This window comes from Callithrix jacchus, chromosome 5, assembly GCF_049354715.1.
Source record: "Callithrix jacchus isolate 240 chromosome 5, calJac240_pri, whole genome shotgun sequence".
Classification (NCBI taxonomy): domain Eukaryota; kingdom Metazoa; phylum Chordata; class Mammalia; order Primates; family Cebidae; genus Callithrix; species Callithrix jacchus.
The window spans coordinates 106026577-106047055 of record NC_133506.1 but is presented as its reverse complement, the minus strand read 5'-3'; the positions used below and the strand labels follow the sequence as shown (position 1 = coordinate 106047055).

The 20479-nt window shown below is 49.7% G+C and overlaps 1 pseudogene; it reads right to left on the bottom strand.

The window, feature by feature from the left end:
- Window positions 1–6446: 6446 nt before the first annotated feature.
- Window positions 6447–15333, bottom strand: LOC100413782 (TBC1 domain family member 3G-like; annotated as a pseudogene).
- Between the last annotated feature and the right edge of the window lie 5146 nt (window positions 15334–20479).

Genomic DNA, 20479 nt, shown 5'->3' with positions numbered 1-20479 from the left:
ATCAATAAAATGACCTCTCCCTGAACCATGTGGCCTGAGCTCCAGACCAGAGATGAACCACAGATGCTCCAGAGACAGCCAGGCACAGGGAAAAAAAGCTAGAGATGCTCTGATGGGTGCCGGGGCCACTGGTGCTGCCCTTGTGATTTCAGGTTTCTCATCACCCATTTGGTCTTGGCCATAGGCTGCTTTCAGCCAGGGTTGTAAGTAGCTGGGAATATAAATGTTGTGTAGGGAGAGCAGAATCCAGCTTGCTCCTGGGCTGGGAAACATTGAGGGACGTGGGGAGACAATGGCTGGTCTGGTACCAGGCTCATGGTTTGCCAGAAACATCTGTCTCCTCCAGCAACAGCTGCGAGAGAGCTGGGTTGTGATCTACACTGGAGGGGAAGCCTCCATGGGCCCCTGGGATTCACGCGCGCCCTGCGGTGGGCACCCAAGAGTACCTATCTCCATTCTAGATGCCAATGGACCCTTTGCAAAAGTTAGGGTGCTCTGAGGCCTCTGCTGAAAGGAAGGAAACTCATGTGCATTGAGCATCAACTCGGTGTGGGGCACTGGGCATGTCATGATACCATCACTGAGATAAAGGCATCAATAGCCACACGTCTTGAGTGTCTGCTGCATCAGGAAGCATGCTAAGCACTTTCTTGTGTTGCGATTGTTACATCAACAGTAACACAATAAACACAGAGACAACGTCTTTTTTTTTCTTTTTTTTAAAGACAGGGTCTCACTCTGTTGCCCAGGCTGGAGTGCAGTGCCACAATCTTGGCTCACTGCAACCTCCGCCTTCCGGGTTCAAGTGATTCTCCTGCCTCAGCCTCCCGAGCAGCTGAAATTATAGGTATGCACCACTGCAACCAGCTAACTTTTTTATTTTCAGTAGAGATGGAGTTTCTCCATGTTGGCCAGGAGTGGTGTGGGGAGATAGTGGCTGGTCTTAAACTCCTGGCCTCAAGTGATTCACCCACCTCAGCCTCCCAAAGTGCTGGGATTACAGGTGTGAGCCACCGTGCCCAGTCAGGAGCTACTTCTTGAGCATCTCTTAAGCTTTAGGTGCTGGCTTGGGTTTTACAGATAATTATTACCATCATCATCATCATCATCATCAGGCTACCGACAACTGCTGTGTTTGGCACTCATTAGAGACTCTTACGTTGTCTAGTTTAACTCAATTCTTACATCCACCATGTGAAGGAAGGATTCTTACCCCCATTTTGCAGATGAAGAAACTGAGGCACACAGAGGTTAAATGACTTGCCCCAAGTCATTTAACTTTGAATTCATATCTCTGATTCCAAAGCCTTAACTCTCCCTACCATGTGTCCCTTCCTAAGGAAGCAGATGCTAAGAAATGTTTGCTGGCTGAATGAATGAATGAACAAGCAAAGAAACACAGCTGTCCGAGGTGATGGTGGAATTTCCTAGTGTCAGGAGGTTAAGCAGGTTGTTGAAGGTCGCAGAGCCAGACAGCAGTGGGGTGAGAGCAAGGATTCCCGGCTGTGATCTCTCAGTGCGGGCTTCCTTCACAAACCTCCATACTTTGAGCAGAAGCAACCTTGTTTTGGCAGCTGTCTTGCCCTTACTCATGCTTGGGATAACAGTGGACTCCCCATTTGCATGCCGACTCATTTTTTACCCTTCAGGGAGGCTGGCAGGAGGCCCAGCACTGGGTCCTGCCAATCTCCAGGCAAGCTATCAATGGCACCTGCCAGCTAGTTGTGGGAGAGTCATTTCATTCCCTCCCTTTTCCTCTAAATTCTTCCAGCAGGAGTGCTCTCAGAGCTCCTGCTGGGTGAGTAGGTGTCTCCTGGGGCCTCAAGGCTGGCTGGGCACCTTGGACCTCCCTATCCAAGCCTCCTGGAGCTTCCACTGAGGATCATTATAAGGGTATGGGGACAGTTTTCTGGCCTTGAGTGAATCAAAGTCCCTTCTCCGGATATCAGTTTTTACTTATCTCCCAAATGGGGGTTTGGGGGAGCTAGCCTTCCAGGGCTGCACTCTGCTTCCTGGGCTCTTCTCTAATGAGGGTGCCCATGACCATGTGCAGTTCTCCCAGCCTCACTCTTCTCGGGGACAGGGCCCAATTTGGGCCTCCTATCAGGGTGGGAAATGAGTCAGCTGGGAAATTAGGGACTGTTATTAATCCAAGCATGAGTAAGGGTGAAATCGATGCCAAAATTTCTGCTCGAGGCAGTGTGGGGATTTGTGAGAGAAATCCTGAGCTGAAAGCCAGAGGAGGCAGTGGGGTCTCTGACACAGGTTATCACCTGCTGATCAGGGGTTTCCTGGTGGCAGGTGACAGAAATCCAATTCAAGCCAGCTTGAAAAGAGATGCATTTGTTGGCCCACAGAACTACGAAGAATAGGCAAGATTTAAATACCATCTAGCAACCGAGCTCCCCTTCCTCCTTAACAACAGAACGCCTCTATTGTTAGGGGATGGTGAGGCTTGTTTCACAGCTTCCCCTGCACCTGGGGATGGCCAATGAGCTAGAAATGGAAATCTTTAAGTGGGGCTTTTAGGATGTTCTTTAAAGAGCTGACCCCTGCCTCTTCTCTCATCTTTCTGCCTGGAAGGCAGGCTTGAGGACTGGTGCAGAGGCAGCCATTTTGAGACTAAGAGAATCATCTTAGGCTAAGAGAAGCACAAAGAACTTAGCCCTGACACTGAAGCAACATGAGCAAGTGCCTGTTTCTGGAATTATCTTCAAGTGAAAAGCGACTGTGAGAGGCGGAGGTTGCAGTGAGCTGAGATTGCACCACTGCACACCAGCCTGGGTGACAGAGCAAGACTCCAACTTAAAAAAAGAAGAAGAAGAAGAGATAGGGTCTTGTTATGTTGCCCAGACTAATCTAGAACTCCTGGGCTCAAGTGATCCTCCCAACTTGGCTTCCCAGAGTGCTGGGATTATAGGCATAAACCTCCACACCTGGCCAGGTGTACCATTTTTGTTGTTTATACTGTATTTTTAGGATCCTTTTCTGTGTGTACACAGATAGCCACCATTATGTTCCCATCGTCTGCAGTAGTCAGTACAGTAACATGCTGCGGAGGCGTGGGGCCCAGGAGCAATCAGCTCTACCCTTCAGCCCAGGTGTGTGTTTGGCTGGACCATCTGGCGGAAGCCGAGGAGACATGAGCTGAGGCAGAGGATGAGTCCGAGGTGGGATCTTGGGACAGGTGTGAGAAGTTGGGCAACAACAGTGAAATCTGAATAAATGTCACCATATTTGTATAATTACTACATTAATAACCTTAGATAATGGTTCACATTATCATTTAGTTAATAGGATTGCACCCACATTAACTTCCCTTTTTTTTTTTTTTGCGGGGGGGGGGAGGAAGGCAGGAAGGGAGGGAAGAAGGACGGTAGGGAGGAAGGAGGGGATGAAGGAAGGAAGGAAGGAAGGGAGGAAGCGGGGAGGGAGGGAGGGAGGGAAGGGAAGGAAGGAAATCAAGCAATGAGAGAGACATTGCCGACCTGGATCTAGAGGTTTACAAGTTGATTTCTTTTTTTTTTGAGAGAAGGAAAGAAAAAAAAAATAAGTAAAGGAGAGGAAGAAAGAGGAAGAAAAAGAGGGAGAGTAAATGGAAATATTGCTTTATTTTGAAAAAAATTGGGTATTAATAATGGCCAATCAATGTTTCATTTAAACTTATGGGTAGGTATGATGTAGTATTGACAAGAATGTATATTTTGTGTATTTGAAGTGGAGATCGCTATGAATATTTATTAAGTTTACTTGTTCTGGATCTGAGTTCGAGTCCTTGATATCCTTATTAATTTTCTGTCTCATTGAATCTAAGTCTCGTATCTGGGTGTTAGGATTGTTAGCTCTTATTGTTGCATTGATCCTTTTATCACTATATCTTTGTTGCTTTAAAATCTATTTTATCCGATACAAGAATTGCAACTCCTGCTTTTTATTTATTTATTATTTATTTTTGCTCTCCATTTGGTTGGTAAATCTTTCTCCATCCCTTTGTTTTGATTCTTTGTGTATCCTTGCATGTGAAACAGGTCTGGATGTAACATGCCATTGGGTTTTGGCTGTGTCTTTTGATTGGGGATTTAGTCAATTTAAATTTAGGGTTACTGCCATTTGATGTTGACTGGCTGTTTTATCCATTCGTTGGTGTAAATTCTTCTTTATGTTGGTGCTCTTTACTTTTTGGTGTATTTTTAGAAAGGCTAATACTGGTTGTTTCTTTCTGTGTGTAATGCTTCTTTCAGAAGCTCTTGTAAAGCAGGCCTGGTGGTAATAAAATCTCTGAGTTCTTGCTTGTTCATAAAAGATTTTATTTTTCCTTCAGTTGTGAAGCTTAGTTTGGCTGGATATGAAATTCTGGGCTGAAGGTTCTGTTCTTTGAGGATGTTGAATATTGGCCCCCACTCTCTTCTGGCTTGTAGAGTTTCTGCCGAGAGATCTGCTGTAAGTCTGATAGGCTTGCCTTTGTGGGTAACCTGACCTTTCTCTCTGGCTGCCCTTAGTATTTTCTCCTTCGTTTCAACCCTGGTGAATCTAACGATTATGTGCCTTGGGGTTGCTCTTCTTGAGGAATATCTTTGTGGTGTTCTCTGTATTACCTGGGGTTGAATGTTGACCTGCTTTGCTAGTTTAGGAAAAATTTCCTGAATAATATCCTGAAGGGTATTTTCCAGCTTGGATTCATTCTCTCCATCGCATTCAGGTACACCTATCAAACGTAAATTTGGTCTTTTCACATAGTCCCACATTTCTTGAAGACTTTGCTCATTCCTTTTTATCCTTTTTTCTCTAATCTTTTCTTCACGTTTTATTTCATTAAGTTGGACTTTGACCTCTGATATCCCTTCTTCTGCTTGAACAATTCGAGTGTTTAAACCTGTGCATACTTCTCGGAGTTCCTGTATTGTATTCTTCAGTTCCATTAATTCACTCATACTCCTCTCTAAGTTGTCTATTCTCAATAGGATTTCATCAAACCTTTTTTCAAAGTTCCTTGTTTCTTTACGTTGGGCTACAACATGTTCTTTTAACTCACCGAAGTTTGTTATTATCCATTCCTTGAAGAGTGATTCTGTCATCAGGATGCGCTCGTTCTCCATCAAGCCTTGTTCCATTGTCGATGTGGAACTGTGATCATCTTTAGAGGGAGAGGCGTTCTGACTTTGAGTATTCTCAGCTTTTTTATGCTGGTTTCTTCCCGTCATTGCAAATTTATCCTCCTGTTGTCTTTGAAATTACCAACTTTCAGATTAGGTCTCTTGAGTGGACGTCCAGGTTGTTAGTTCCCAGGGCCAGAGCAGCGGCGTTAAAACTGATGGTGCTTTTCTGCCCAGGATTCTCCTGTCTGGCTTCCTTCTTGTGTCCGTAGTAGGCGACTCTGCCTTCCCGGGGCTCCAAACCTCGGTCAGAAGGGGAACTGGTCCCGTTTACTCTGCGCCAAGCGCTGCCGCGCCGAGGTGCCGTCACAGCCACTGCGCTGGGCTCTGGTGTCGTGCTGGGGGCCCGTGCGGGTCCTCCGAACCTGTTTACTCTGCTCCGAGAGCTGCCATGCTGAGGTGCTGGCAGAACTGCTGTGCCGGCCATGAGAGTCGCGCTGGCCACCCGTGTGTTTCCTCCACTGGGGGATCTGCTCCGTGAGCGACCAGAATTTGTCTGAAAGTGTGGCGTCCTCTAGTTCTCCGCGCCTTCCCTGAGAGCTGCAATCTCGGGATGTTAGCGATCGGCCATCTTGGATCGTCCCCAACTTCCTTTTTTTTTTTAAATATAAAGTCTCCCTCTGTCACTTAGGCTGGTGTGCAGTCTGTGATTGATCATAGCTCACTGCTTCCTGGAACTCGGGCTCAGGCAATCTTCCCACCTCAGCCACCTGACTAGCTGGGACTATAGGCACATGCCACCATGCCTGGCTAATTTCTTTTACTTTTCTCTAGAGACAGGGCCTACCTATGTTGCCCAGGCTGGTCTCAAACTCCTGCCTTCAAGTGAACCTGAACCTCCTGCCTCCACCTCCCAAATTGCTGGGATTACAGGCATGAGCCACCACACCGGCCTAAATTTCTTATTTTTGACAAACGTGCCATGGTAATGCAAAATGTCATTATTCGGGGCAGCTGGGTGGAAGATATACGTGCAAAATCTTTTCAACAGTAAGCGTTTACTTTACAACATGAAGGTGGTTATTCTTCCGTGGGTATAAAGTTCAGTGGTAGGCTCAGGGGGTCTTCAGAAGTCAGAACACTGGTTTCAGGGCTCGGGGCACAGGGAGGGGCTGGGCATGGCTGGCTTTGTGATCTGGGGGCTGGTGAATGTTTTTTGAGCTGTGCGCTTGCCGGGGATGGAAGTCATATCTCGGTAAATGCTCAGAAGTTCACCAAAAAGTAAAACGAGGATGGGAAGCTCGTTTGGGACCTTGGGTGCTTATCCAGCCATGAGCCCTGGCCCAGATACTTCTAGAAGCCTGGAGGGAACCGAGAACATTCCAAGTAGAAGTGGCAGAGCCAAGGCTCTGAAGTGGGAGCGCACTGCTGCTTGTCCATCGCTGTGAATGGGGTGTCCTGGTGGGAATCAGTGTCATGTGCACTGCAGCGCCGGCAAGTCCATGTCCACATTGTGGCTCAGTGCAGCGAAAGCCAGTCTCTGCCCCTCCGCAGGGTGGTCAGCCTGCCAGCAGGTGGCCAGCTGGTCCTCCTGGGAAATGGTGCCATCCCAGGGACTGAGTGCGAGTCTCTCATCAGCAGGGGTGTCAGCCTGGTGAGCCTTGGTAAGGGCAGGTGCAGGATGCTGAGCCTCTTCCGTCCCATGCCTGTCTCAAGGCCACTTCTTCCGTGGGCCCATTCAGCAAATGAGGTGGCCAGGAAAGAAGCTGGCTCCATCCACAGGGCGTACTGTTTTGGTCACCTCAGGACCAAGAGCATCCTCCATAGTAATTCTCTTTGTGGGAGTACTGGGAAAGCCTGCATGGCAGCTGGAAGGCGCCTGGTGGTGGCGAAGCTGCAGCATCAGGCCAGGAGAGTTCCCTGGGAGGGGTCAGAGCCCATACCCTGTGGCCACTTCGGTCTCCCATGGGGTGGTGCTGATCCTTTTGAGGCCACCCCAGGGGTCCAGATGTGCACAGGAGGCTGTGGCTGGGGGGCAGCCTGGGCAGAGAAGTGCTCACACACTCCCCACTTTCATCTGGGCCATGTGGGGGATGGGCTCAGTGTCACTGAGCCAGAACAGAGGATCCCTCTGGGCCAGAACCTCCCTCTGGGCCAGAACAGAGGATCATGAGGACAGTGTGAGGAAGCTCCCTCGGGTCAGTTGGAGTCTGACCCCAGGGCTCCCCAGGTCACAGGTGGACTTACTCCTCTGAACCTTAAGGGTGGTACTTGTTATGGGCATCAACACCTGCTCCCCTTCCAGCAAATATACATCCCACAGGCTCAGGGTGAGCCCAAGAGAGATCTGTGGGGACAGCAGGTGTGGGAAGACCTGGACCTTCCAGGCTGAGACTGGGGCTCAAGCTGGGCCCACTGGGGCTTCAGTCCCCAGAGTCAGTGCCCTCCCCATGCAGGTGGCCTGACCACTTCAGGAGGCTGGGTCAGACAAGGTCTTGGAGCTCCTCCTGGGGGGCACTCACTTCAGTGGGGACATGGCTTCTGGAGAGAGGGGCTTGAGGCTCCCCTGAGCCCTCCCCCATCAGATCCTGGCCCAGTCTGCCTATAAGGCTGGTCCTCAGCCCCGGCCTCCGCCTTGGGATGTTCCCTCTGGGGCAGAGGGTCTTGCTGTGTGTCCTGTGGGGACCTGCATGTGCCTCCTGTGGGCTAGCGGTGAGCTGGACCCCCGAGCTGGGGAAGCAGGACACTGCAGGGCAAGGAAGATCCCTGAGACTCCCTGTGCCTCCTTACCTCATCATTGAGCATCCAGAGAAGCCAGCCTAATGAGGAACTCTGTGCGCCTAGTCCTTCCTTGTCCTGATAGGAGGAACAGAGGTGCGCAGGGCCCCCTGGGCTGCTCTAGAAACCTTCCTCTTTCAGAGCCTACTGAAGACCACTCCCCAAGTGCAGAACACTGGGTGGTGTCCAGGGTTCCCCACAACACGGTCTCTTTCCCGTGCTCCCAGGAACACACTGCCCTTAGCCCTGCTCTGCGGGAGCTGGGCCCCAGTTTCTGTACCTCTGTCTCCTCCAGGGCTGGAAAAAATCCCCAACTCCCAGCCCACAGAGAACCCCACGTCCCAGGTCAGGCCCTGGCTGTGACTCAGCCTGTCACCAGCCCCAGGAAGGGCTCCAGCCCCACTGCTCCTCCAGCCCCACGTGATGCAGGGCCTCTGGGGAAAAGCCAAGAGGACCATAAACTCACCAGATGCCACATGGTCTTGGGTTGTGACGTGGGTACCACATGCTCCTGATGGTCTTGGAGCCCCTGGACTGTCCCACCGTTTGGGCTGTGGAATCCTGAGAAGCCCCGAGCCCATCATGAAATCAGACCCCTCTCCCAAGATGTGGAGGCGTCAGCTGGAAGAGCTGGGCAGCTGCAGAGGCCTCCAAGCCCGGAGGCCTCCCACCCTCCCATCTGCTGACCCTATCATGCGGCCTTGGCTCTGGGGAGGAGGGGTGGGACCATCCCCTGGAGCCTGGCTGGAGGTGCTCCTGGAGGCCTCCTGGGCCAGGGTGTTGGGGGGGCAAGACTGACTTTGAGGCCACTACAGAGGGTGGCCAGAACAGTGGGTGCTGGGCTTCGTGATTGTCTCCTGGGAGTGGCATTGGGCCAGGGGACCCGGGATGGGAAGATGCTGACATCTGGGCTTGGTCAGCCCATTCGTGGACACCAAGGGCAGCTGGAGCCCAGGCAGCTGAAGGGCAGGATCACTCTCAGGCAGGGGAGAGTCAGCTGCACAGAATCAGAGCCAGAGGGTGTGCCTCCAGGACACAGAGGGCGGCCACGGGGAGAATGAGATGCCCTCTGCTGATGGGGATGAAAGGCTTCTGATTTGGGCTCTGGGGGTCAGCCCCGAGCTCCTGTGGGACCCTCAGCAGAGACATCCTAAAGGCTCCCAACAAGCTGGTGACACCGGAAGGTGCCTTCATTGAGTTGAGATCACCTCGCCAGGGTCACCATCCCCAGGTTTCGTAGCAAGAGGCCCCAGGGGCAGCTGTCCAACTACCCTGTGGAGAGTGCCTCTCACTGCACAGCAGCTGTGCCAATGCCCAGAATATATCCTCCTCAGGCAGATAAAGCAGGAACAAGGCGGCCACATGGCTCAGGTCTCTGCAGTAGCTCATCTCCTGCAAGAGCCAGAGTCACCATGGAAGGACATCACCATGGAAGGACATCACCATGGAAGGACCTCTGGGTGCTGAGGTCACCTTGGAGGACTCATGTCATTGGAAAGGGCAGAGATGACTAGGGAGGCTTCCTCTGAAAAAGAGGCTTCCTCAGGATGCAAATTCATTTCATGACAAGAGCCATGTCCATCGGGCACTTCAGCAACTTGTCAAAATGTCTCCTGAGAGCGATGTCCTTTGTGCGACACTGCCAAGCTCCTGGGCTTTGGGGCAGCCCCAGAAGGAGGGTGTCATTTCTTGTTCCAAGAAGTGGTGGTCAGGCCCAGGTGACACCAGGAGTTGGGGTGCTGACTCCTTTGTGTCTCAGTTGGAGACCCCTTGAGACCACCCTCCTTGCTTGGAGGTTTATGCCAGCAGTGAGCTAGAGTCATGCCCTCTATATCCTGGTGGGTCGCAAATACTGACTTGGAAAGAAGCAATGACACCCCCAATAGATATCCACGCCAGTGAATATGGGAATATGACCTGGGAATATGGCCTCGAATATGGAAATATGGTCACTGCCTGGGAATACTTACCGGGTTATACTCAGTCCAGTAGGACGTGGAATAGTTCCCGCTGCCTAGGAAACAGAGAAAGGGGGCTTTTGTTTGTTTTATGGAGATGCTGTTAGTTTCACTTTGTCTACAAACCCTAACAACAAATCCCATTTCAGTTTCCAATGATTCACCAGATAAGCAATGAGCTCTTCAGGGCCTTTGTTTAAGAAACGTTTCAGTAAAATCCACATCTGTGAAATGCAGATATCCTAGTTGGACAGTGAGTTGACTAATCATTTTTGCTCTGATTGATTTTTTCAGTTTGCACACACACCAGTTCAGTCTTTGGGTGTACAGTTCCACCACGGTTCTAACCCAATGTGCAGAGTATCCGGGCCATTGCTCCAGCCCCTTCTGGAGCGACTCCTTCATCCTCCAACTCTCCAGAGTGGCCCCTATGCAGCCAGCCTCCCCCATTCCATCAGCCCCTGGTCACCCTGACCAGTTCTCAGTCCCTCTGGTTTGACCTTTTCCAGAATGGCCTATGAATGGGAATCCTACAGTGGTAGCTTTTCGGGTCTGGCTTCTTTGTCTTAGCAAAATGCATCTAGGATCCACCCACGTTTGTGTGTGCATCACTGGCTCATTCCCTTTTCTCACTGAGTCTTCTGTTTGAAGGGAGAACCAGCCTTCCTCATCCCATTCCCATGCTGAAGGTTGTCCCCAGAGGCTCCGTGTGTGAGTGACGATGAATGAAGCAGTGAATGTGGCATGCAGGTTTCATGTGGACATCAGTTTCCAAGTCATTGGGTTCAATATCTGTGACACTTTGGGGACATTTGTTTCAGGTCCATTGAGCTTTGTGAGCCACTGTCCAACTGGCTGCCAAAGTGGCTGTGCATGTCACATTCCCAGCAGACCTGGATGAGAGTTTCCAAGACTCTGAATGCCCGCAGCGTTTGGTGCTGTCAGTGCTGCCTGGGGAGGCTCACGGGCCCTCCATCCTGCTGCTCTCCTGCGGGTGCTACCATGGGTCCCCATGGTTCAGGGAGAGCACTTTTCACCATTGCGCATGGTTTTGTTTGCTGCCCTCTGTCTCCTCAGGACACTTACGGATTCTGGACCCACATGTTCCAGCCTGGCCCAGGGCTTGGAACCTGGGTGCTGCTCAGTCCATGGTGCCAGCTGCTCCCTGGGCCAGGAAACCCCTTGGCAGCTCTGTCACCCTCCTGGGTGTCTCCAGCTTCTGCTCTGGGGAAGGCCCCATCCCTCTGGTTCACCCCGTCTCCGCTGGGGCCCTGTGGCTCCCGTGGGCTTACTTGACTCCATACTGATCCCTGAATAGAAGATGGTTTGTGAGTGTCTTGCTCACGTCCAGGTCAATCTGGTGGATGTGTTGACAGGACCTCTACCCCTTTTCCTTCAGGACCTGTAAGACAGGGCCAAGAGGCGGAAGCAGTCTCAGAACAGACGGAAGACTCCCTGCCCCAAATGGCAGTCATCCCACAGTCAGCACTTCTGGATGGAAGGAAAGAAGGAAGGTTTCCTTCTGCAGAAAGCTGCTTTTTGGCTTATTTCTGAAGCCGGGGAGGGTCACCAAAGCCAACCTGTGGTGCCTATGTCACCGTCTATGCCCAGGATGTGCATCTGACCAGCACACATGCCCCCCAGAGCAGGGCTTGATGTTCCTTCCCTACAACTGGAGACCTGGGCCCCTGACACAGCCTGGCCTGTTTGTTGTGCTCTGGCTTAGTGTACCTGGTATTTCTTGGGGTTTTCCCCCTTCATTTCCTGAATGTTCAGCAGGACTGACCACACCTGGCCCCAGATGTTCATTAGAATCCCTTTATATACTCGGTCAACCAGCTGTGGGCAGAAAATGATCTTTGAGGCAGAGTCTTGCTCTGTCACCCAGGCCAGAGTGCAGTGGCACAATCTAGGCTCACTGCAACCTCTGCCTCCTGGGTTCAAGCGATTCTCCTGCCTCAGCCTCCCAAGTAGCTGGGATTACAGGCGCCCGCCGCCATGCCTGGCTAATTTTTGTATTTTTAGTAGAGACAGGGTTTTACCATGTTGGCCAGGCTGGTCTCGAACTCCTGACCTTGTGATCTGCCTGCCTTGGCCTCCCAAGTGCACAGCCTAGTGCACTTCTTTTCCATGTTTCTTCTCTGTACATTATATTTCAAAGCTAGGATTTTATTGAATATGTGATTTGGTTTTCTACACTTTTTTCTACACACTTTTCTATACCTTAACTGTTTCTAGTCACAAAAGCAGTAACTGCCAATTACATAAACTCAGAAAGTACAGACAAATTTTTAAAAGAAAATAAAGAATACTTCTGAACAGGCAAGGTGGCTCATGCCTGTAATCTCAGCACTTTGGGAGGCCGAGGCAGGTGGATCACTCTAGGTCAGGAGTTTGAGACCAGCCTGGACAACATGGTGAAACCCTGTCACTACCAAAAATAAAATTAAAAAAAATACAGGTTGGGTGCAGTGGCTCAAGCTGGTAGTCCCAGCACTTTGGGAGGCCACAGCAGGCAGATCAGTTGAAGCCAAAAGTTCAAAACCAGCCTAGCCAAAATGGTGAAACCCCATCTCTACTAAAAATACAAAAAAAAAAAAAAAAAGTTAACCAGGTGTGGTGTCGCGCATCTGTAGTCCCAGCTACTCTGGAGGCTGAGGTACAAGAATCGCTGAACCCAGATCAAGGTTCTATTTGTTCTGTGACAGTGTGAAACTGCACATTTTTTATCAAGATGGAAAAAACAAACAGAACGCCATGTGCTCCATCTCCTGGTGAGACCTCCTGCTGCTTCATCAGAGTATGCTCTACTGTGTTCTGCTCTGTGAGGAGGAGCAGGTGGGCCTCCAAGTACAGGTAGACCTGGTCCCAGTTCAGGAGCTGGGACCCAGAAGCCAAGCTGGAGGTCGGGGACCAAAGGCAAAATGCTCAGAAGTAGATGAATTCTCTCCTCCACGCTGAGTCCTGGGCTTGGTGGTTGGCTTGTTTCATCTTCACAGTAAGTCTGTAAAGTAGGAGTCATTATCCTCATTCCACAGGTGAGGAAATTGGGCTTCAATAGGATAAGGAATTTGGTTAGTGTCCTACAGCTTAACAAGTGGCAGAACCACAACTTGTCCCAGCTCTACTTGACCTTAGTAATCATGTTCTTTCTTCCTGTAGCTTCTTTGAACAAGAAGCAAAGGCCCTGCCAGCAGCTGTGGGTGTAATATTGAGGCTGTGGCAGTCAGGGCATTGCTGGGCAATACCTGCTGTTTTTGTCTGTGCCACAGCTGTCACCATTTCTGGCAGCATGTCCCTCTCTCCAAGGGGCAGCTCATCCTTTGTGGTTCTGGTGAGCTGACCTTGCCCTTTTTTTCTCCCCAGATTCAAAGGTAGATAGATGTACCTGTTCTTAATTTTTTTAATTAAGAAAAAAGTTTGGCTGGGCGTGGTGGGTCATGCCTATTATCCCAGTGCTTTGGGAGGCTGAGGCAGGTGGATCACCTGAGATCAGGTGTTCAAGACCAGCCTGGCCAACATGGTGAAACCCCATCTCTACTAAAAATACAAAAATTAGCTAGGTGTGGTGGCAGGCACCTGTAATCCCAGCTACTTAGTATGCTGAGGCAAGAGAATCACTTGAACCCCGGAGTTGGAGGTTGCAGTGAGCCGAGATTGCACCACTGCACTCCAGCCTGGGTGACAGAGCAAGACTCTGTCTTAAAAAAAAAAAATTTTTTTTTTAGGCATACAAAATTTTTGTTGTGTTACCCAGGCTGGAGGACAGTGGTGGCTCACTGCAGCCTCAATCTCCTGGGCTCGAGCAATCCTCTTGCTTCAGCCTCCTGAGTAGCTGGGAACCCAGGCACGCACCACCATGCCTTGTTACTTAAAAATTTTTTTTTTGTATGTAGAGATGAGGGTGTCTCACTATGTTGCCCAAGCTGGTCTTGAACCCCAGGGCCTCAAGTGATCCTCCCAGCTTGGCCTTTCAAAATGCTGGGAATACAGGTGTGAGCCATGGAGACTGGCCTAATCTACCTGTTAGAACACTTATCTCCAGCCAGGTGCAGTGGCTCATGCCCATAATTCCAGCACTTTGGGAGACTGAGGCAAGCGGATCACCTTAGGTCAGGAGTCTGAGACTATCCAGGCCAACATGGTGAAATCCCATCTCTACTAAAAATACAAAATTAGCTGGGCATGGTGACACACACCTGTAATCCCAGCAACTTGGGAGGCTGAGGTAGGCAAATTGCTTGAACCCAGGAGGTTGCGGTTGCAGTGAGCCAAGATTGCACCATTGCACTCCAGCCTGGGTGACAGAGAGATTCCGTTTCAGGAAAACAAAACAAAACCTGTCCCCATCCGTGGCTATTGGTTCAGAAACAGGCATATGACCAGGCAGGGCCAATCAGAGGCCTTCTCTAGATTTTTGTGCTGCATCTATTGGTGCTAAGTGATTTGGAATCAGAATTGGGCTGTCATGGGACATCTTTCTTGCCATGTGCAGAAGGCCAGCTATGGACTCAAACCATCAGACAGAGGGAAGGAGAAAGGAGACATAAGATGGAGACCACCCTGAAGACCTTGTTTGAGTTCTGGATCTAATCATGTCTGAATTGCCCTTGGACTTCCTGGGTCCAGGAGTTAATAAGTTCTTTTTTTTTCTTTTTTCTGAGACACAGTTTCATTCTGTTGCCCGGGCTGGAGTGCAGTGGCATGATCTCGGCTCACTGGAACCTCTACTTCCTGGGTTCAAGTGATTCTCATGCCTCAGCCTCCTGAATAACTGGGATTTCTGGTGCCCACCACCATGGCTGGGTAATTTTTGTATTTTTAGTAGAGACGGGGGGTACGGCTCACCATATTGGACAAGCTGGTCTCGAACTCCTGGCCTCACGTAATCCACCTGTCTTGGCCTCCCAAAGTGCTAGGACTGTGGACGGGAGCCACCACACCTGGCCAATAAGTTCTCTTTTTGCTTTGAGCAGTTATAAGCTGGAGAAAAGTAAGTTCACCTGGATCGAAGAGATGAGGGGGTAGACTTGGAACTCAGCAAGACCTAGAACTGCTAAAATGACACCGAAGGGGACGGAAAGGGGAGGTAATGTGGTTAGTCTGTGTCCCCACTCAAATCTCACCTTGAATTATAGTTCCTATAATCCCCATGTGTCATGGAAGGGACGCAGTGGGAGGTAATTGAATCTTGGGGGCAGTTACCCCCATGCTGGTGTTCTCGTGATAGTGAGTGAGTTCTCACAAGATCTGACAGTTTTATAAGAGGCTTTTCTCCCTTTTGCTTGGCACTTCTCACTGCTGTCATGTGAAGAAGGAGGTGTTTGCTTCCTCTTCTGCCATTATTGTAAGTTTCCTGAGGCCTCCCCAGCCATGCTGAACTGTGAGTCAATTAAAGCTCTTTCCTTTATTAGTTACCCAGTCTTGGGTATTTCTTTATTAACAGTGTAAGAATGGACTAATACAGGAGGGGAAGCAGAGTCTACTGACTTGACAAGGGCCATCTTGTCAACCACCCACCAGCCTGCCATGTGACTTTGTACCCATAGTGTACTTCTCTGATCTCAGGCCTGCCATCTGTAGAGGGATGTACTAATTGGCAAAACACAGCAGAGACGGCTTGTTCCTGGGAAACCAAAGTGAAATGGGAAAATTTCCAGTGAAATAAATATAAAGAGATCTTTCCTGGTCTGGAGAGGGAGGAGGAGCCACACATTTACTGAGCACCTAATGTGTGTCGGGAACACATACTAGGTGCCTTGCTGCTTCATTATAAGCTACTAAACTGAAAACAGGGTACAATGCTTGACAATTCAATGAATTGCTCTCTCCAAAAGGAAATATTTCGGGGTTGAAACATCCCTAATAATCCTCATAAGAGCCCAGTGAGAAGAGAGCCAGAGACAAGGGAACTGATGCTCAGAGAGGACCAGAGACCTCTACAAAGCCACAGAGTTGGTAAGTAGCTAAGGCAGAATTCAGTGCACATCTTTTTAAAAACAATGTATTTTACTTTAAGTTCTGGGATACATGTGCAGCACATGCAGGTTTGGTACATAGGCATGCATGTGCCATGGTGATTTGCTGCACCTGTCAACCCGTCATCTAGGTTTTAAGCCCTGCATGCATTAGGTATTTGTCCTAATGCTCTCCCTCCCCTTGCCCCCACCCCCAACAGGCCCCGGCATGTGATGTTCCCCTCCCTGTGTCCATGTGTCAATGTACATCTTTCAGGCCCAAGAACTTATATATTTTGCCCTTGGCCTGGACTGACTGAAGCCAACACCTCAGCAGGAAATGCCCATGGTGGGACCCTCTGGACACCTGGAGCAGAGGATATGGGAACAACAGGTTGAATTCTGTGACTTAGGAAAATGAGACTGAAAGCGTTTGATGACGAGGAGGTAACTGCTGCAAGCCCAGTGCTATCGGGAGTGGCTTGGAATCAAGTTCTGATCTAAACCCTTGGCCTTGAGGGTGGGAGATCTTGCTTGTGTGAGGACAGGGAAGCTGATAGGTGGCCATGGCTGTGGTCAGGAGGGCCTGACACTGTCAGAGGAGGAGGTGTTTTTGCGCAAGGCAAAGGAAACAAGGCAAGAGGGTTAGCAAGAGAAACAGGATAGATAAGGGGAGGCTTTTTTGGAGGCACCAGTAAGGAAGCTGTGGGCTGGTGGACTAGGTGACTTGCAGGCTCTGCCAGAGCAGTTCACGGAAGCTGCTAAGAGTTCTCGGCTCTAGGGTCAGCCAGGCCTGGGTTGGAATCCCAGTTCAGTCTGTCACTGACTGTGTGATCTGGGGTTTCTTCGTTTGGAGCCTCCATTGACATTGGAGAATCAGCACAGTCTTTCATCAGCGCCTAGCACAGTCTTCAGCACGTGGAGCAGGGATGGCAATAGAGACGCTCCAACCTTGTGCCTGGGGAGGTGGGAGGCCTTTTCCACTCCCTCACCTTCCCCTCAAGCAGGGCTGGGTAGGGAAAATTTTTTACTTGCAGAGTTCCCTAGAGTGGAAAGCAGAGGAAGGGGATGCGGGCCCTGAGCCTGAGCCTTGTGGGAAACATTTATCAGCCGGGTGTGGTGGCTCACACCTGTAAATCCCAATACTTTGAGAAGCCAAGGCAGGCAATTCACTTGACCTAAGAGTTTGAGACCAGCCTGGGCAACATGGTAAAACCCTGTCTCTACAAAAAGTACAAAAATTAGCCAGGCGTGATGGCATGGGCCTGTAGTTTCAGCTACTCTGGGGGCTGAGGTGGGAGGACTGCTTGAGCCCAGGAGGTCAAAGCTGCAGTGAGTGGTGTGATTGGGCCACTGCACTCCAGCAGCCTTGGTGACAGAGCAAGACCCTGTCTCAAAAAAAAGAAAAAAGAGAAATAAAAAGAGACAAAGAAAGCATTTATCTGAGACTTTGGAAACTTTTTTTCTTAGGGGAAAATACACTCACCTGATCGTTTCTTTGTTTTCTGAGTGAGGGAGAGGAAGACTCTGGGCACAGGCCCCTCTTGTTTTGGGGAAACACTTCTGTGGGCTTTGACTGACAGTGGGTTAGACCAGACCTTATTCTGGAGTGGACCAGGCCCAGCAGGAAAGGCGGCCTCGAATGCACACAGCGGGAGGTTGTGTTGCACGGTGTTCCCAAATCTTTGGGAAATTTTACTTTCTTTTTCTTCTTTCTTTGTAACAAGGTCTCCCTCTTTCACCCAGGCTGAAGTGTAGTGGCACAGTCAGCTCACAGTAGCCACAACCTCCTGGGCTTCAGCAATTCACCCACCACAGCCTTCCAAGTAGGTGGGACCACAGGTGTGTGCCATCAGCACACCTGGCTAATTTTTGTATTTTCTGTAGGGATGAGGTTTCGCCATGTTGCCCAGGCTGGTCTCAAACTTCTGAGGTCAAACAATTCGGCTTCCCAAAGTGCTGGGATTACAAGTGTGGACCACAGCACCAGGCACAACGTTTTACTTCCCCTTGGTATAGAGTTATGGACTGCACTGCTTTGGAAATTGTCTGGGCCAGGCACAGTGGCTCATGCCTGTAATCCCAACACATTGGGAGGCTGAGATGGGGGAATCTCTGGAGCCAGGAGTTTGAGACCAGCCTGGACAACATAGTGAGACCCTCTCTCTACAAAAGTGAACAAATTAGCCACATGTGGTAGTATTAACCTGTGATCCTAGCTACTCAGGAGGCTGAGGCAGGAAAATTGATTGAGCTCAGGAGGTCAAGGCGGCAGTGAGCCAAGATTATGCCACTGCGCTCAGCCTGGGTGACAGAGGGAAGCCCTGTCTCAAACATAAATAAGTAAATAAAAATAATAATTTTTAATCTGTTATGGGAGTTTTTTGAAAAAGAAAAAGAGAGAAAAAATAAAATTGTCCTTGGGAGAAAAGTGTGTGTGTGTGAGTGTGTGAGTATGTGAGTGTGTGTGTGTGTGAGTGTGTGTGTGTGAGAGAGTGTGTGTGGATGTGGCGAGGGGGTCGTACCAGAGACATGTACAAGTGTGTGTGTCTTGAGGGGGTGTTTTCTGCCCAGGAGTTCCCTCAGGAGATCAGGCTGGTGTTGCAGGAAGGCTGCTGAGGTTTGTCTTCATTTTCTGTTGCTGATGGTGCCTTCAGGGCTGGTTGGGGACTGCTGAGTCCCCTGGGGTCATTCCAGAAGGAAGCCCATAGGCTTTGGTTCCTGTGTGATTGCAGACTTCTGGATTCTCCTAGATTGTCATGGGAGAGGTAGAGCTTTGTATCTTTATTGTTTTAGACAGGGTGGAAGGGTTTAGCTCTGTTGCCCAGGCTGGAGTGCAGTGGCATGATCATAGTTCACTGCAGCCTCAAACTCCTGGGCTCAAGTGATCCTCCCATCTCAGCCTCCCAAGTAGCTAGAACTTCAGGCCACCACACCCAGAAAATTTAAAAAACATTTTTTTAGAGATAGGGTCTTGCTATGTTTCCCAGGCCGGTCTCCCAAATCCTGGCCTCAAGATATTCTCTTGCTTTGACTTCTGGAAGTGCTGAGATTATAGGTATGAGCTACCACACCCAGCTTGGCTTCCAGTGTTAAATCTGTTTCTCTAACCTCTCAGTTTCTTTCTGCTATGGCTGAGCCTTCAGTAATGCTTGGTTGACCACTACAGCCCTGTCTTTGCTTTGGGGCATTAAAAGGCAGCCAGTGTCCATACTTGGAGCAGACCAATGGAGGAGCTGATGGTCTTCCCCTACACCTTCTTCTCCGAAGCCTCTAAGGTGGTACACGATCATCAAAGCAGCAAAGTGGGAGCAGCAAAGGGGGAGCAGCAAAGTGGTAGCAGCAAAGGGGGAGCAGCAAAGTGGGAGCAGCAAAGGGGGAGCAGCAAAGGGGGAGCACCAAAGTGGGAGCAGCAAAGGGGGAGCAGCAAAGGGGGAGCAGCAAAGTGGGAGCAGCAAAGTGGGAGCAGCAAAGGGGGAGCAGCAAAGTGGGAGAGGTCCCTGTGGAACCAAGTGACTCTAGGGAGCCCAGTACCAACGTGGTACAAGCATTGACAGCCAGGGAACCACACAGAAGTAAACTCCCTCTGCCTCCAGTACTGGAAGGGAACAAGCTTGAAGGCTGGAGCTTACATGCCATGGTAGAAAGGCAGACTAGTTACTTGTAAGCTATTTAGTATATTGATCAGGGCTCCATCAATTGTGAGACACCTAGTTTATATTAGCTTTAAACAACACAAAACAAAAATACATATGACTCATGTAGCCAAGAAATTCAAGGGACTCAGGCATGACTAGATCCAGCAGTATTCTGGGACCCTAGGTTTGTCCACCTCTCAGTCCACTTGCCTCTGCCTGACTTCATTCCCCAATAGGATCTTGCTCAGTAGTGCTAAGGTGTCTCCCAGTAGCTCCAGGTCTACATGATCTTAGAAGTCATCATTCCAGAGAGAAACTCTGTGTTTCAGAGTCCATGAGAAAACTCCCAAAAGGATGTAAACGCGTGGCATTTAAGATGGAGACATAGATAGTGTTCCCCAATCACAATGAGGACACTGGGGGTGTAGATCTTTTTTCATTTTTTTATTTTTACGTTTTTGCCACCTGGCAGTGAGTTTGCATAGGGCATGGATCTTGACTTCTAAATGCAGCTCTGTGCTAAAAGGAATTAGAATGCCTTAGAGAAATGTCTAATTCCAAGGCCGAGCCCAGGAACCAAGTGCCATATGAACCTGAAATATCTTATTTAATCAGAAAGCAAGGAAGCATTTAAAGAAGAACAGGGACATGTCGAAAGGACACAGAAGCCGGATTGAAGAAGCTCCCACTAGCCAAGTCTGGGACAATTTGAGCATCAGAATAAATAATGAGGGTAATGGATTATAAACCATTGGATAAAATAGGAAGCAATGAGTTTATACTAATATAAATACATAAGTAAACAAATAAATGAAATGCTTAGAGTAGTGGGGCCAGGTGCAGTGGTTCGTGCCTATAATCCCAGCACTTTGGGAGGCTGAGGTGGGTGGATCACTTGAGCCCAGGAATTCAAGACCAGTTTGGGCAACATGGCAAACTCTGGCTCCACAAAAATTAGCTGTGCATAGTGGCAAGTGCCTTTAGTCCCAGCTACTTAAGAGGCTGAGGTGGGAGGATTGTTTGAGCCCAGGAGGCAGACGCTGCAAAGAGCTATG